At 41.4% G+C, this 9,362-nt stretch overlaps 1 protein-coding gene across 4 annotated transcripts in view; it reads left to right on the top strand.

The window, feature by feature from the left end:
• The first annotated feature begins 283 nt into the window (after window positions 1-283).
• The window catches only part of sinhcaf (SIN3-HDAC complex associated factor), a 29,722-nt gene continuing 20,643 nt past the window's right edge, over window positions 284-9,362 (top strand). For 2 of the 4 annotated variants that reach the window (XM_068051030.1, XM_068051029.1), the window contains exons 1-2: window positions 291-373; window positions 4,203-4,326. The gene's annotated coding sequence lies outside the window, so the exon portion shown is untranslated. Of the gene's footprint in view, window positions 374-4,202; window positions 4,327-9,362 lie in introns of all 4 variants that reach the window. The other 2 variants (XM_068051027.1, XM_068051028.1) reach the window with 1 other exon arrangement.

Genomic DNA, 9,362 nt, shown 5'->3' with positions numbered 1-9,362 from the left:
TAGTTTTTCCAGACAAGCACCACCTCCCAAGTTGGCACTTGTTTGCCAGCCTCTGAAAGTTGCGTACATTAACTGAGACTCTTGCAGAGTTTAAAGCGCAGTCACTTCTTCCTCTTTCCATGTACAGTCCAAACATCCTGTGACGTCAAGGCGGGGCGGCCGCATTTCCCGCGTTCCTCTCTTCCCTTATTTGGCTTTGAAACTGACATCATCGTCTTGATGCAAATGAGTTTGATTCAAGAGATTTCAAAAGGCGTCCAATTACGCGTGCGTGGAACGTAACTAACACCCCCTTACCAAAAAAAGCAAAGCAGTAGCTTTACCTACATCAACAACGAGGTTGTAAAAAGAAAGTGAAGTTCACACTGTGCTGGTGAGTGCATTTTAATGTAACATATTTGCAGGAAAATATGATTGATAATGTCGGTGTGGTCTTTCTATATTCGACTAACAATGTGCCTCTATATATATATAGTTCTAAACTTTTTTTGATCTTGTTGAACATCTTGCTTGCAACAATGAGCAGAGATTAGAACGTGGGCGCGCACCGCGTTCGAATTTAGAACCTTTCCCGGATTTTTCTGTTGTTACAATGCGACCTCCTGATTCTAAACAATCTGACACAACGATCCATTCTTTTGTAGCTCCCCAAAAAGTTTGCTGATTTCAACTGGTTTTATCTGCTAACTTGCATGAGGGATCCCCCCCCCAATTCTTTTCAACCTTCCCCCAGTCTGCAGCGTGCACAGATCCACACCACTGTGGGTGATCGCCTCTGCGACACGAGTTGCTTGTTCCTGGTTCATTAAATAATTCTCATCAGGTTTTGAATTCATTGCAGATTTTTATTTGATTTTTTTTGTTGCAAATTTTATGTTTTAAGAACTTTGAACGCTTTTTTTTTGTTTGTCTTGGAAGCCTCTCGATTCATATTTTTTTTATGATGATGGCGTCATGTGAACTTCATCCAAGCAACTCCACAGGCCGTTTCTTTTATTACTGGACTTGTTTCATTTGCGGGGTGAGAGGGAGAGATTGCGACGGTCAAGTGGCGATGTGAAATTAAAGTGGGGTTAATAGGCAGGAGGAAAGCGACTCGGTGCAGTTTTCTGTTTTTGTTCGGGAGATGTCTCCCAGTGTGGGGAGGTGATGTTGCACGTAGGCAGCAGCACGCCTGAGACTGAAAACAAAGAGCAGCGTGGATCCTCACTCAGCCCATCACACATGGAGCGACTCGCTCTGTCTCTCGATCCAGAAATTCGCCTTTCAGTTTATTTTCGCATCGACGCGTGTTGGATTTGGTTTTTTTAAATGTAATCATTCCCCATTTGCAAATATTTAGCAACGTGCTTTAATTTTATGTGACATTTTTCAATGTTAAATTCTTCGTACACGTTATTGCTAATTCATTTTAAACATATGTGTGTGTGTGTGTACACACACGTTAAGTGTAGGAATCGGAGCAGAGGCGATTTACCTTTCATTTCGTTGATCCGGTGTTTGTGTTTCATGATTTCCGGTGAAACGGTGTTGCTCCCGAGTTGTATTAGGGATAAATGACTTTTTTTTAATAAAAAAAAGTGTTGGGTTTCGGGTGAGCCATGTTTTAGAGATTGCAACGGGTAGAGGAGAGCAGGAGGAGGACAAAAAGAAAGACTTGTCTGTGCAATTAAAAACACATACACCAAACAACAACAAGCAGCGTGCGACCCACCCCCCAGACACGTCTGAGCCATCGATTTCAATATTGCAAAGGGGGGGGGTTAAATTAGGATTTAAAAAATACACGCACACATTTAGGAAATGCGAGTGATGCTAAGTAACATTTGTTGTATGGCTGAGCAGACTGTCTGCACTGGGCAGCCATGCAAAATGTGTCCAGTTTCGGCCAGGGAAGTCAATTTCCTTTCCGCGGCTGAAATACGCAGCCGAAATAGACAGGATCCACAGGGAGGGATGGGGAATATTTGCAAGCCAGGTTGGGTTGAGATGAAAAGCTACTCCTGTGTTTTTTTTTTAAAGCGTAGGAGTAGAGTTTGAGTTCTGTATTTATGGGTGTTAAATGATTCGACTACGTTATGTTTTTTTTTTGCTGAATAAACAGGCGAAAGGCCGTCGCATTAACCCAACCCCTCTGCCTCGTCCATTAATTTGTTTTTTTTTAAAGCAACCCTTTTTGTTTTGGTATCTGAATGCCTGACATCCTAGCGTATCCTTCATCTTCAGAGTAACCCAAGAAACTGAGAAGGTCCCTGTAAGGAACTGTTCAAAATTATGAAATAGAATTGAAATGGTAAATGAGAAACTTTCCACATGCTGGAGGGTCGGTAACCAGAGGCCACAAAAGAACCAGAGAAGAAATGTTTTTATCAGGCGAGTTATGATGATCCGCAATGCACTGCCTGAACGGGTGGCGGAAACCGATTCAATCACAACTTTCAAAAGCTGAATTGCATAAAAATTTGAAAAGGAAAATTTTGCCAGGCTGTGGGGAAAGAACTTATTATTGGATGGATCGTTCAAAGAGCTGACATGGCCTGAATGGCTCCTGTGCTGTATGATTGCTGGCCTGCATTAGCTCTCAGTCTACCAATGCCTCGATTTACAGAAAAAAAATATCATCCTTGTGTTCAGTTCCCTCGTGGCCTCAGCCCATCCCTATCTCTTTAACCTCCTCCAGCCTGACAACTCTCTGAGATCTCTGCTGCTCCAGTTCTGGTCTCTTGTGCATCTCCCACTTCTTTCACGCTTCATTGCTGGCCAAACTGCCTCGGTCCTAAACTCGAATTCCCTCACCAAGCCTCTCCACCTCCTTTTTAGAGACGTTTAAAGCCTTTGACCAAGCTGTTTGTCACCTGCCCTAAACTTTTTGGCTGATTACACTCCTGTGAACCACCTTGAAACATTTAATTATTATGTTAATGGTGCTGTATAAAGGTGTGTTGTTGTTGACAATGTAATCACTAAGATTTCAGTGAAGTGTAATGATGTGGGCATTTAAAATTTCCATACTATTCCCACTCAAAAGTGCACAACACATTCAGCAATGCGGGTATGGATTTTGTTCTTTCAAACCCGTTGCGTCTGGTGAGATCATGCCACTTGAGGCACAGATAGCATTGGGGAGAATTGAGATCATACACAGCTTTGATCTCTATTAATTCTGATTACTGTTTCCTGTGGTGCATTGGTACCAGGTGGCTTTGGTTCCCAAAGTGCTCCACCACTGGGGTTTTCCTCGTGCCATGTCTGGCTCTGTTGTAGACTAATTGATAGAGATTAATTACGATGATTAATCTATAACTCCATTATCGTTGTATCATGCAACTACCAGGATGGTAAAGGGCAAACCAGATGGACCTTGATCGTCTTCTGTCTCACAATTTCCATGTTTCTATCACTACTAAGATGAGTAACATTGACTTGTTACTGAATTGGCATTCATTGTCTGGATTCGCAGGTGAAGAGGGGTTATTTGGGTGAGGCTGTCAGCACACATAATTAAATAGAATCTACAGCATAGAAACAGGCCATTTGGCCCCACTGGTCAATGCTGGTATTTATATGCCATACAAAGCTTCTCCCACACTACCTCTTCCCACCATGCCCCCATGTCGCTCTGTCCCATCTCCCTCGTGTGTATCAAGCTTAAATACATCAATGCTATCTGCTTCAACCACTCCATGTGTAAGTAATTTCTACATTCTTGCCTCTCTTTGTGAAGATATTTCTCCTCAATTCTTCATTTGATCCATTAGCAACTCCTGTCTATTTATGCAGCTTGATCTGAACTCACCGCCAAGTGGAAACAATTTCTTCATGCCGCCCTATCAAGCCCCATTCGTAATTTTAAAGAAGTCTATCGGGTCTGCCCTTAATCTCTTTTCCAGAGAAATAGGTCCCCAGCCTGCTCAATATTTCCTGCAGTTTCTTCAGTCCTTCCATATCCTTTTCATTAGTGTGGAGACCAGAACTGCTTACATGTAGATCCATAGCCCAGCAAGAGCCTACCTTCAGAGGAATGGGGTAGCTTGACCTTGTACTCTTTTGAAGCTTTTGGAGTGAAGATTGGTTATTCAGAACTTGTTCTGCTGTTATTAAACTGGCCCCAGGCCACACGCTCTGACAGACCAGATACTTGGGGTAGATAAAGAACATGTAAAGCTTAAATCCATATTCCAATTAATTTCCATCTATCTCAGGTGACTGATATTAACAGATCTTGGTGCTCTGATTTAAGATGCATCCATCAGTGAGACAACAGCACTAAAAACAGCTCTTAATACACCTTCAGGTCCACGGTATTCAAACAGGAAAAACCAGCAAGTAAGTATATGACAATAAGTAGAATTGAGGTTCCAGGCATTGTTTGAACTTAGGACCATGTGTGGGCTGAGGGTTATATTTTGGAGACTGTTACTTCTTTAACACAGTTGGTACTATCAGTTCATAAGAATGGACAGAATCTAAAAACATGATTTAGATTATAGAAGAAAGAAAGATTGCATTTCTATTGTGCCTTTCACAACCTCAGGACATCCCAAAGTGCTTTACATCCAAAGTACTTTTGATTTGTAGTCACTGTTGTATTGTATGAAATGCGGCAGCCAATTTGCGCACAGAAAGTCCCCACAAACAGTAAATGAGATAGTCACTACAGAAAAATCAAGCCTGGGAATTAAACATTGCAGAGTTAAACATATGTGGCAAAGACAAGAGTGGGAAAAGAGAGAGGTGGAGTAACTGTACTTATTAGAGATAATGGAATGGCTGTAGAAAAAAGTGATGTAGCCACCAGTAAGACAGAAATACGAACATACGAATTAGGAGCAGGAGTAGGCCACTCGGCCCCTCAAGCCTGCTCCACCATTCAATAAGATCATGGCTGATCTGATTGTAACCCCAACTCCACATTCCCACCTACCCCCAATAACCTTTCAACCTCTTGCTTATCAAGAATCTATCTACCTCTGCCTTACAAATATTCAAAGACTCTGCTTCCACTCCCTTTTGAGGAAATGAGTTCCAAAGACTTTGGGGCGGTGCAGTGGCTAGCACCGCAGCCTCACCGCTCCAGTGACCCGGGTTCGATTCTGGGTACTGCCTGTGCGGAGTTTGCAAGTTCTCCCTGTGACTGCGTGGATTTCTGTCGGGTGCTCTGGTTTCCTCCCACAGCCAAAGACTTGCATTTTGATAGGTAAATTGGCCATTGTAAATTGCCCCCAGTGTAGGTAGGTGGTAGGAGAATTGAGGGGAGGTAGGGATGTGGTAGGGAATATTGGAATAATGTAGGATTAGTATAAATGGGTCAGCACAGACTCGGTGGGCCGAAGGGCCTGTTTCAGTGCTGTATCTCTCTATAACTCATGACCCTCTGAGAAAAAAAATTCTCCTCATCTCTGTTTTAAATGGGCGACCCCTTATTTTTAAACAGAATCCATGTGGATAGAGATGAAAGATAACAAAGGATTAATCCCACTAATAGAGGTAGTCTACAGACTAGTAGTGGAAAGGAGGTGGAGGATGAAAAATGCAAACAAATTAAGGAAATAAGCAACAAACATAGAATAATAATGGGGAATGTCAGCAACCCTGAAATTAATTGGTCAGAAGAGGTAGATAAAGGGGATAAGGGATAAGTTCCTATAATGTGTACAGGACTCCTTTCCAACTAGTGTGTAGGAAGCCCAACAAGGGAGGACTCTCAATTGGATTTAGTAATGTAGAATGAACCAGAGCAGATAATAGAAGTAAAAGTAGGAAATATTTAAGCACTAGTGACCATAATATTATACAGTTTAAGTCAATAATTGAGAAGGACATAAGCTTGTCAAGGACCAAGGTAACAGATTGGAGAAAAGTTGATTTAGAGGGCCTGAGAATAGAACTTGGGGGAAAAAATAAAATGGGCAACGGTATTAGCAAACAACGATGTAGAACAGCAGTGGGAAATATTTGAAATGGTGTTCAGCAGAGTCCACGAAAATATATTCCACTAAAAAACAAAAATACTCGCTAATGAGACACCTTGGATGAATAAAGACATGAGAAAAATTGAGGGTAAGGAAAGTGACTTTCACTAAGTATGTGGACAGCAGGGGAAAGCATGACAAGGGAGAATACGAACCGAGGAGAGAGTTAAAAAAAAATTAGGAAGACAAAGAGGAACTACGAAATTAAATTATCAAGAAGCATAAAACAGAACAGTAATATATTTTACAGGCACATAAACAAATAAAGGAATGTCAAGATGAGGGTTGGACTACTTGGGGATGGAAAAGATAAATTCACAGGCAGCAATACAAAATGGAAGAAATATGAAGTATTTTGCTTTGGTATTTACCAGGGAGCTGGATCAGGCAGACATGACATTGGAAAAAGAAACTAGAAATAATATAACTGCATTTAAAACAAAAAGAGGGCTACTACATAAACTAATTTCTATGAAAGCGGGAACAGGTTACTGAGTTGGATGATCAGCCATGATCATAATGAATGGCGGAGCAGGCTCGAAGGGCTGAATGGCCTCCTATTCTTATTTTCTATGTTTAATCAAACTCAAAGAAGATAAAACCCATTGGCCAGATGGATTGAATCTGCACATTTTAAAAGAATGTAGGGAAGAGATAGCATCAGCACTATTTAATAATTAATTAAAAGAAAAGGTGCCGTGGACTGATGGAGAGCTAACGTTATACGTATATTTAAAAAGGAAGGTAGAAGTTGTCCAGGGAACTGTAGACCAATCAGCTTAATATTAGTGGCAGGAAAGATAATGGAATCCTGACTAAAAGAGAAGACATCTAGAAACCAAAAACAATATAATGAAATGAATAGTCTGCATGGATTTCAAAAGGGAAAAACTTGCTTGATCAACCTCGTTGAATTATTTGAAGAGGTAACCGAGAGTAGACAAGGGTAATGCAGTAGATGTAATTTACCTAAATTTCCAAAAAACCTTAATACGTGCCACACAATAGACTAATGAATAAGGTCAAAGCATGCAGTCAGGGGGTAAGTAGCAGAATGGACAGCTAGCTGAGTGTAAGACAGAAAGCAGAGAGGAGGGGTAAAGGGTAGCTATTCAGAATGGCAGAAGGTGACAATTGGTGACCCACAAGGATCAGTGCTGGGACCACTGTTCACAACTTGTATTAATGATTTAAACTTGGGAATCAAAAAGACAATTTCTAAACTTGCGGTTGACACCAAATTGGGATAATCAATGCCCAGGAGCACTGCAACAAATTACAGGAGGACATTAATAAACTTGTAGAATGGGCATGTAGTTGGCAAATGAATTTCAACACAGATAAGTGTGAGGTATTACATTTTTGTACGAAAAATATGGAGATCACAACAATGTTCCCTCTAACTTCTGTTTGCTGCGTTCGGCCGGCTTGTTGCATTGCATGGACCCTTTAAGATTTACACGCAGCCACATGCATCTTAAAAGAACGTTGCTTGTGCCTGGCCTCTGCTCCTAGTTAGGCACGTTCCAATTGTTGCATGGCCACACACCTCTGTACCTTAGAGGGAACATTGGGCCACAATATACTTGTAAAATAAGAATCTAAATGAGGTAGAGGAGCAAAGGAATCTGGGAGTACAAATACACAAATCGCTAGAAATAATGATGCGGTTTAATAAAGCCGTAAAAAAGCAAGCCAAGTACTAGGGTTTATTTCCAGAGGGATAGACATGAAAAGTAGTGGAAAAGTGGAGCAGGGAAAACCTATTATATCAGCTGTGAGGAGGTACTGTTTCTGTGGCCACTGCAGTAGACAGTGGTTAAGTATCACTAATCAAGTTAATAAAACACTCAGCATTTACAGTTTTCAGAATACTGTAGCTTCCAGTATAGTTTAGTGAAGGAAAGGGATGACATTTCCCATTTTGATTAAAATACAAATAACTGATTAATTTAGCAGTGCCGGTATTTAAATAAATTGCCCATCCTTCTCCATATTACCGATACACCAGTCTCATAATTTACTAATGGAATAAGTTCTGGAAGAGACGATTTCATTGAAAAGTATGAAACTCTTGATGCTTGGCAGGGTAGATGCTGAAAGGGTGTTGCCCCTGGCTGCAGAGTCTAGAACTAGGGGGCATAGTCTCAGGATAAGGGATCAACTATTTCGAACTGAGACGTGGAGAGATTTCTTCAGTCAGAGGCTATGAATGTTTAGAATTCTCCTGCGGATGTGCAGTCGATTAATATATTCAAGTCTGAGATCGATCAGGTTTTTGTTGGGTATGTGTATCAAGGGTTATGGAACAAAAGGGAAAGATGGAGTTGAGGGAAAGATGGAGTTGAGGTGCTGAGCAGCCATGATCTAATTGAATGGCAGTGCAGGCTCGTGGGGCTGATTGGCCTACTCCTGTTCCTATTTTTAAAAAAACACACACACATGGCCACAGTTAACCAGCAGTTAAGTACCGATCAAATATTTATGTTAGATATTCTGCAACAAAAGTGACACATTTCTGCTGATTCACAATTGTAATTTGCTTAAAAACGGCATCCTGGTATTGCTTACGGTATCAGCAGCTTGTACTCTATTTCACAGGACCTTCAGGCTTTTCAACACAGACTGGCATGATATAGGTTTTCAGGGGTTTCTGCACAAACCCCCACACAGCAAGGCTGACATGGCACCCGTGCATGTTAGTGTTCTACTGTGTTGGATTCTGCAGGCTTGGTGGATTGAATGATCCAGGCTGACACCTTGGTGTAGTACTTTGGGAGTGCTGCATTGTTGGAGGTGCCGTCATTCCGATGAATTGATAAACTGAAGCCCTGCCTCTCGGGTGAATGTAAAAGATCCTGCGGCGCTATTTTGAAGAGCCGGGGAGTTCTCCTGGTGGTGTGGCCAATATTTATTCCTCAGTCTCCATCATTAAAATAGATTTGTTTCAGTAATGTTTGTGGGAGCATGCTGTGCACAAATTGACTACTGTGTTTCCTGCATTACAGCAATGACCACACTTCAAAAATTCTTCATTGGCTTTAAAGTGCTTTGGGTTGATCTAGATATGCACGTGTGTTTGTGTGTGTATCTGTGTCTGTGTACTTGTATGTGTGTGTCTGCACATGATTGTGTTGTAAGGAAGTTTTCTATTTACTGTATCCCTGTCAGTACATGCAGTACATTGTTCAAATCTGTTATGTGGTTTCAGGGGAATTTGTTGCAAAAGTACAGATTTTGGTATAAAAATAGAAAATGCTGGAAATGCTCAGCAGGTCTGGCAGCATCTGTACAAAGAACAGCACAGGAACAGGCCATTCGGCCCTCCAAGCCTGCGCCGATCTTGATGCCTTCCTAAACTAAAACCTTCTGCACTTCCGGGGACCGTAT

This window comes from Heterodontus francisci, chromosome 18 (assembly GCF_036365525.1).
Source record: "Heterodontus francisci isolate sHetFra1 chromosome 18, sHetFra1.hap1, whole genome shotgun sequence".
In the NCBI taxonomy this organism is placed as follows: Eukaryota; Metazoa; Chordata; class Chondrichthyes; order Heterodontiformes; family Heterodontidae; genus Heterodontus; species Heterodontus francisci.
This window is presented reverse-complemented; position numbering and strand designations above follow the sequence as displayed.